The following is an 8,694-nucleotide window of genomic DNA, read 5'->3' on the forward strand; positions in this document are numbered from 1 at the left end:
TATCAGTGTCAGTTACTTTTGATACTGCCATTTAATTTAGACAATAAATCCCTTCTTTCAGGTTTCTGATACCTGTGTATATATCTATATAGTTCAAAAATGAGCTGATGGCAAAAAATGTAACCATGTATTTATAATTGTCCAGGACAGGGACATAGGAAGCTCATATCTATGTAAGCTCTGGTTTTCTCCCACCTCTATTTCTGTGGTATGAAAACAGACCAGGTCCCCAGCTGCTCACTACATGAGCACCTCTTTGGCCAACAACCACCACTGTGCTGCCTGTAAGCCAGCAAGTTCCCCTTTTGGGGTTTAGCAGGCTAAAAGCACGCTTAGACCATATAAAGTGCCTCTTCCTCCTGTCCTGCCTGGTGTTAGAGCAGTAGTGGCGTGACTGGAGGAAATCCAGCATCCTGCATTTGGATGAGGTGTAGAACTGCAGTCTTCCTGTGTCCTAAGAGAAAAAAACATGCTATTTGTGGAACAGTATGTACTCAATTTACTGTTGCACAAAAATTGAGAATGCCTCAGGTAAAGGCATTTAAAAATAATTTCCCCATAATCTGAATGCCTAGACTACCAGACTACAGCAGACATTTCTCACTTTTTGTTTCTCTTGCTGCAGCAGAACAATTTTTATCGTTATTTAATCTTCAAAGGGGAAGAGTGAGCAGACAGACTTCAGTGTAGCACAGGAGCCATTTTGTCAGCAACATGGATTTAAAAATCCCTCTTCAACCCTTACAGAAGAGAAGTATGATCTGGCACTTGCTGCGGCCCTGGTGACCGGTATTTGTTAAAATGACAGTGTTAGGAGCAGTCCCTCTGGCTGAAGGGACAGAGGAGGATCTGAAGAGCGAGGAGCCTGCTCCCATAATGAAGAATTTCAGATAGTGAGAAAGTCCTGTCATTGCCTTGCACACATGTATAATGTGTCCCTGCTAAACTGGATTGCCAGGAACCATTAAGTTGGACTTTTTTGCTTGGGCATGCTTAAAGCATGGAGTACCCTGAGACTCTTCTGCAGTATTAGGCTCCATGTGCAGGATGGAGGGTCCAAAGGAAGAATTCACAGCCTTGACTAAATCCTGCTGAGCAAGATTTCCTCAGAACAAATGAAGGGATCCCACTTGCTCCTGTTTGATTAGTGCAGTGTTTTGTGGGGTATCAACTGAAATAACAGCTTAAGAAATTTCTTTCTTTCTTTCTTAAGAAAAAATACTTAAAGAAGCATCTCTTGTGCTCAGACATCAAAGGAAGAAGTGCAATAAAAACAGATTGATAAACCCCTCCATTAGGTAAGGGAGTACAAAAAGCACAGCAACAGCATGATGAGTACAGGAAATTAAACTGGAGGACTTAGGCTACTGGGTCATGATGAGGAAAAGGCATATTGTAGATTGAGTCTCTGTTCTAAGGATAGATTTACCAGAGCAGGGGACTGGCCAGTATCCAATCTTCTACCCTTCTGGGATAGACAGAAATGGGGCTTTCTGCTGGGTCCTGGGCAGTTTCAGGGAAGAAATAACAGAGCCTGTCAGGAAGGCACCAAAGGGTTTAAAGAATGTGGAGTAGTCTCTGGCTTTTTGCATGCCTTCTTAAACAGAAATAAACCTTAGAACCACCTGGGATTCACCCAGCACCAGTTATAAATATGAATAATGGAGTGAAGACATCAAACAAAGGAAAATGCAGGCTATGTATCAGGAAAGATTGCATAAGATTGTGATCTAAGAGCCCTCATGCACTCCTCCCAAAGGGGGTGGAGGTAGAATTTCTGTTGCTCAAAGCATTAAAACCCCAGGCCCTGGGGAGTGTACTGCAGGAACAATCCCACACTGACTGGAGGGATGAGGTGATTTAATGGGCGGTCATTTCCACCTTCAACTCTCTTTTATGTACATGCCAAGGTGCCTTTAGTGACAAGCTGCAGTTCAACACCGGAGCTGAAAGCAGCCTGGACATAGCTCGAGAGAGTGATTCAGAAGAACTAGACAGGAAAGGAGGTATAGAAAGAGGGGTGGGGGTGTTAATTTAACTGAGAGAAGCCAAAGTGCATAAAAAATTTTCCAGTTCAGTTTGGGATGGGAACTGAGGCTGAAATGAAGAAAGAGTGATTAAGTGATCCCATCATTCCTTAAATATTTATAGATGCATGTCACATGCCAGTGGCAAGTATGTTAAAGTCTCATTAATATTGTTTTCCTTAGTCAAGGCCTGACAAATTAATACAGATTTTAAGGGTTTATGCCTTGGACAGAGATGCCACTGCTCTCACTCACCTGGGTCTGACCAGGAAAAATTCTTTCTCTGCCTGAGCTGAAGCTGAAACAAAATTTTCCATCGGCACCAGTACCAAACACTTAATTTCCTCCTCCCTAAAGCTCCCCCTTCTCTGCCAAAGAAATAAAAATGAAAGAGAAATAACCTTTCCTAATCATGAATGTCTGCATAAGAGATTATATTTTACTTCACTTCTTTACATTGTCAGTTCTTTCTATAGTCACTCCTTTCATTACTTGTTTTCACATTGTTATTTTTTCCCTTTGTTTCCTCCATCATCCTCTCCAATCTCTCTACTCCACACCTAACCTATGTCCTTCCTTCTGCCTGCCAGTTTTCCTAAGTGCTTTATTTCTCTTCCTTAAAGCCATTTTAAAAATGTTTGTTGACTTACTTTTAAGAGCCCCCCGGATTGTATACTCCTGGAAGAAAAGCACCAGCCAAGCTGGAAGCCTGACACAACAAATCTCAGTTGTAGGGCTCTTTCCACTGTGTCCCCCAGGCTGTGCTGAGGGCTGCTGCATCCTGCTCCTTTCTCCCTGGCCTGCTCTGTGTTGCTCTACCCCCTTAACTGCAGCAGGGGCTGATACTGAGGGACACTGCTTCTATGGGACTCTGATTTTATTTCTGGCCCACAGCAGAAGTAAAACTAACTACAAAAAACTGCATTCCTTCAGGATTCATGGATATCAGACAGTGTCATGATTTTTTTCTTTCTCCTATAAAAAACAACACAACTTTCTGTAGAGTATTTTGATTTTTAATTTATTTTTACTAGAAATAAGTGGCTTTGGTCTGATTTCTCAGACTGTCAGAATGACCAAAATCCAATTGCATTATAGCAGCCTTTAATCCCATACAGACCACCTGTTGGAAATAAAGTTTGTTGTTTGTCAGACAAACATCATTAGGAGGCTGTGTCCTGCTAGAACATGATGTACCTAACTTGGCAGAATAATGTTAACAGGATAGTGCCATCACAGAGGGAGGAGGCAAAGACACACCCCTACACTGCCCATGGTGCCAGCACAATCCTCCCTATCCCTTGAGGCCTATAAAATTTGAAGCTGAGTTTATCTGTAGAGCTACAGCTCTATGTCTGGGCAGCAAGGAGAACTGCACTGCAGGAGAAGAGTTTCAGACCCTGGTAGTAACATTCCTTACACAGGGCTTCACAAGGTTAGGAAAATCCTATGGAAACATCAACCAGCACACACCACATGGCCTTGACAATCAGCAGTGCTGCCTCCCAAAGAATGTTTTAATCTTCTGGCTGAATGCCAGCGTGGTGTTCCTTGTGGAATAAGTTCTTCAGCTGAAACTCTGCATAAGCTGATCTGCCCCATGACAGATCAGGCATCTGATGCAGCCCTTGCATTTCTGTTGTTGATTTGGCTAAATATTAGAACTGACTATGGGGCAAATGCCACAATTTACTTGCATCAGAATAGGGTGGTTGGGTTAAAATGCTTCCAAATGTAGCAGCCAAGGCTTTGAAAAAGAACTGACTGGTGGTTTTAAATCTCTCCATGCAGAGGATGCTTACTTTGAGATAATTTGATGTAACTTGACTTTGTCAAAGCCTGAGAAAATCACATATACTTTAGAGGACTCAAGCAGGCCCATGTATAAGCAATGGATCCAAAATCACCTAATCACTTGGAAAACAGAAATATTTTTTAAAAAGTCAGTTCTCACATCTTCTTAAACCCCCAAATCCTTAGTTACTGCATAAAAAAATTATTATGGCCTTTTTTGGTAACATATTTCTTCTCAGTAGCAGTTTCACAAATGCATAAATGGGAGAAAACACTGAAATAGCAAGAAAGTGTATAGGAAAATTCAAAACATTGGAAAATAAAGAAGAACAACCAGCCCTGTGCATGTAACAGAGCTTGAGTCATTGCTTGACTAACACCTGCATTAGAAATGCAATCTGAAGCAGGGCTTTCAGTCAAAACCATCACCGTTCAGGTCTGCAGCTCTGGTTGCTTTAAGTGCCCACATATTTACATTACATTTACACTGCTCCAGTGCTCTGTGTTTCGTGTGTTGCTTAGGCTCCCTTGTGGCTGCAAGGGTAACTGGATTACTTCATGATTTTTGAGAAGGTTAGTATCCTAGGTGGGAGGCAGGAAGCTGGGTAGTGTTGCAAAAAAATTGTTTCCTATTGTAGTTCCAGTTTAAAAATCAAGGTGGTCATCTGGTACTACACCATTAGTTAAAAACTACTGTTTTTAACTGCAACTTATTAAATGTAGGCAGATTATATTGATGCATTGTCATGCACAACACATTGTCTTCTGTCTGACTGTGCCACATAAATATTGGAAACACTACAAGCACACATTAAGTAAATAGTGGAAACAGAGCCAGGTTGTATAGCTATGTGCTTTTTTCAGAATATCAAGCCTAAATGCTTCATGTGCCGTAAGAATCATTCTTCCTCCATATATACATAGATTTATCTCCAATAGCTGGGGAGAAAACTAATAGTTGAGAAACAACAGTTTTTGATGGAAATGAGGGCTCTTTTCTCTTCCTGGAACATCTTTCTTTGCACAAATCTCTTCAGAGTTCGAAGTGTTCAGAAAAGGAAAACACAGCTTTTAAAAATAAAAGACAAGCTTTAGAAATTGTTCGAGGTATGATCTACCAAAATACATAAATTCTGATAGAATTTTGTCCACTGTCCCACCCTTAAGACATGCATGCAAGATTTCTCACAAATACTTGTATGTAATCCTATCAAAGCGAAATACATTCAAGGATAAAAAGTTTTTCAATGCCTATTTCAGCTTATGAAACTTCTTGCTTTATTTTCTATTTATTGCCATTCTTACTAATGATTTGGTGATCACATCTAAAAAGCTTGATATGTGAGCTTGCCTGAAAAATGTGAATATACTCAGTGAAAAAAGGAAACACTACTATGCCCTGCTCTTAATACTCTTTCCTTCAAAATCTTGGAAAGGCTGTTACTTCTTGAATGAAAAAAAAAATTATTTCAGCCCATTGGAAAAAAAAATCAGTATTTTCCACAAGAGAAAGAGTCCTTTTACTTTTTCCTTTAAAGAGCTGTTTTCAGGCATGAAACACATAGGAGTTACTAAAAGGTAAGGTAACTGTTACCTTCAACATTATTTGCTGAAAAAGAATCAGAGGTTGAAGCAAGAGTTTTGTAGCAAAGCTTTTCTGTATGCCCTCCAGTCATTTGTCCATCAGTGGGAAGTTTTGAAACAGTTCCTAAGTTTCAACTGTGTTTGATAGAGGGGTGGATGAGTCTTAAAGATACTTGGGGTTCAGAGATTTCATGCAAATGCTAAGTACAGGGAGGTGATAAGAGTGAGAGGCAGAGAGAAACAGCTAAAGGTCTCTATTACTGGAAGGAATCGAAGCTGCGTTCAGCATTTATTATCTCGGTTGTCCTGCTGCTAGCCAGTCCAAATCCAAGCACTGAGCTGGTGGTCAAGCAGCCATCCCAGGCTCATTTCACAATGTTTTGAATGGTAGTGTAAGTTGGAGTAATTACTTTTCATTTGGCATTGAAATAAACAGAGGAAAAAGACAAGGAAGGGGAAGGATAAACATTTTTGCAAAGCACATTTAAAACGCTAAGGAACATTAAATCATTTCTACAGGAGTTTGCAAATCAAAGGAAACAAGGAAGAAACCCTCCTAAGTTTGTTAGATTGGGAACAAGTACTCTTATTTTTGTTTTTCTACTACTATCTGGAATTTTCCTTCTTCCTAGCTTTATCATTTTTACCTTACATTTAAGTCTGTGCAAAGTGTGATTTAACACAGGAGACGTGGAAAGTTGTCAGCTCCCAAACATTGTCTACACTGCATAGATCTGTGTACTTTGGCAGGTTTATAGCTCAGAATCTAGCTCCCTGGAGACTTGCTGCAACTTGTAAACCCATAAGGAATTTTTCAGGCCAGTTCTAAGCCTAATTCATTCATTTATGAGAATAGTTTGATTATAAGATTTTTAATAGGGATTTTCAAATAATTGTTTTTTTTGTCATTCTTTCAGTTTGAAACATGGAAAAAGATGTCAGATTAGATTTCTGAACCAGATCTGGATATCAAGGTGGAATTCCTTAAAGATTGGGGTTGTTATCTGAGATGCAGAAAAACAGACGGGACAAAAAACATTGCAGCATTTGTTCTTGGCTTTTTACTTGGATTTATTTCTAAGTGCACTTCTTGCCCTCTAGGTCAAATGCCTGTATCAGCCGTGCAGCTGGACAAAAGGGCAAAAGAATAGAACCAAGTAATCATCAGAAAAAACCCTTTATTTTATGTTTAGCAATAGACTTCATGTAACCTGAAATATTTTGGTGGTTTTATTTGTTCTTGGCTGGGAAAACAACCTGGTTTCATTTAATTTTAATCTGAATCTGTTTTTCTGTCTTCAGATATTTGCAGGTCGCTTAATTAATCACTAATGAAGAAAATACATTAACTGGGCTGTATATTACAAGATGATTTAATTCTACTCTTTCATTAAAGGTTAAAATATTCCAAATTCTTCAGAGGAAAAAGAATCTGCTTTTTTTTGACTTTTTTTTGCACTAGACTGTGCATGGAGCCCCAGCAGTATGAAAACTTAGCTCACTAAATTCCTTTACAATTTTCCTTAGGATTGTAGCTTCTTTATATGCTTGGGTTACTTGGCTGGATCTTTTATCTGTTCTTCCTATCAGTGGCTTCCAATCTTCCTCTCTTACTTTTTCACGTTTTTCTCTCTTCATCCTGTGAGACCTTTTCTTTGTACTACTAAAGCCACAGATACAAATTGTTTTTCTGAAAGACTCATCAAGTTTTGATTGATTCCTGAATACCGGGAGTAAATTGCAAATTATTTCCCCCACCATTCCAGCACGTTCCTTCAGCACAGAGATGGGGCTTGCATTTAGTGTAAGATGTAATTCATGGCAGAAAGAGGACACTTTGGGAAAGTTTAGGGACATGGTTAGTGTACAGGTTTGCTGTACTCCATGACCCCCTTGGGCTATTGCAACAAGAAGGCAAAACCCTGCAGTGCAGCTCTGTCCCTGCCCAAGGTGAGAGGAGATGGTGATTTACTGATGCAGCTGATCCTTCTGCTGCCCTGCAGAGCTCCAGCACACCTGGAGCTCTGTCTCACTGGGACCACGAGCAACTGTGGAATCAGCCCCTGGAGGACTGGCTGCCAAATGATTCAAAGAGCATTGTACAAAGCACATTTCTGATAAAGAATTTACATACTAGTTTAAAGTGTTTTCATGTAACCCATACTTCCTCCTATTCAGTTCTGGTTAATTTACCCTGTCCACATCCACGGTAAGAGTGTCCAGAGGCAGTGTGATTACATCTGTTTTATCAATATGCACCATTCTGTGGAAATGGGAGCAGCAATTAAAATTAAATTATGCTGCTTTTCCCCTTTGAAATCATTGATGAAAAAATAATCTACAAATATTATCTTAACCTTTTGCTAGTATCACTGTGAACCCTTGGTTTAAGGTCTCTTTATTTAACTGTTTAAAAGAGGAAATGATAACAAATGTTTCAAGGAACATTGTTCCCAAAGACGTAGGAACTCTGTCTCCAAGCAAAATACTTCACCACTTCTTGTTTACAAGAGGTATTTTCTGATCTTTTCTGGTCTGAAAAGTTTCAAAACCTATGTTAAAGTAAAGGAGAAGCAGAGAAGCACCTCTGTGGAACTCACAAATAAAATCCTTCATTTGCATTGTAGCTGGATAGATACAGTGATGCAAGGGAAGATTTGAAAAGTACCCAACAGGGAATTTTTTCATAGGACTACTCTGGAGTACATTAGCACAAGGGAAGTTAGTAACACCTAGCTAAGTTAAACTTAGTGGTTATGCTAGAGCCTTCTCTTGAGAAATACTAGCTGATGTTTCTAATAGAGATTTTTGAAATTGAATTGAAATAAGTAATTTAATGGTGCAAAATGTTTGGGATATCGTTAACTAAATTAACATCTTTAATTAGGGGGGAAACCCTTACACATATTATGAACTGATTTTTGCACAGTGCTGAATGTTATTTTTATCCACATTCTCCCCATGAAATTGATGGAGCTGTGTAGGAGTAACATGGCATGTGAGAGGAATCAAAACTTTACTTTGATTTACTTATCAAGGCACATATAGGAACCTGCAGATTTGAGAGATTTTGAACACTAATCTTTAGTTTTAGAAACGGTACTGCTGCAGTCACAGGAGAAGCAAGTACCCTATGGGCTTTCCTGTGCTAAGGAGCTCATGCTAAAAGAGCTCAGCACTTCTAGAAGGGATAGAGCTTTTGAAACCTCTAAACCAGATGAAACAATTTTTAGGATTTATGTTGCTGACGTGGAGAATGTAACCTGGCCTGCAAAATTCAGTTGCTGCC

This window comes from Agelaius phoeniceus, chromosome Z, assembly GCF_051311805.1.
Source record: "Agelaius phoeniceus isolate bAgePho1 chromosome Z, bAgePho1.hap1, whole genome shotgun sequence".
Lineage (NCBI taxonomy): Eukaryota > Metazoa > Chordata > Aves > Passeriformes > Icteridae > Agelaius > Agelaius phoeniceus.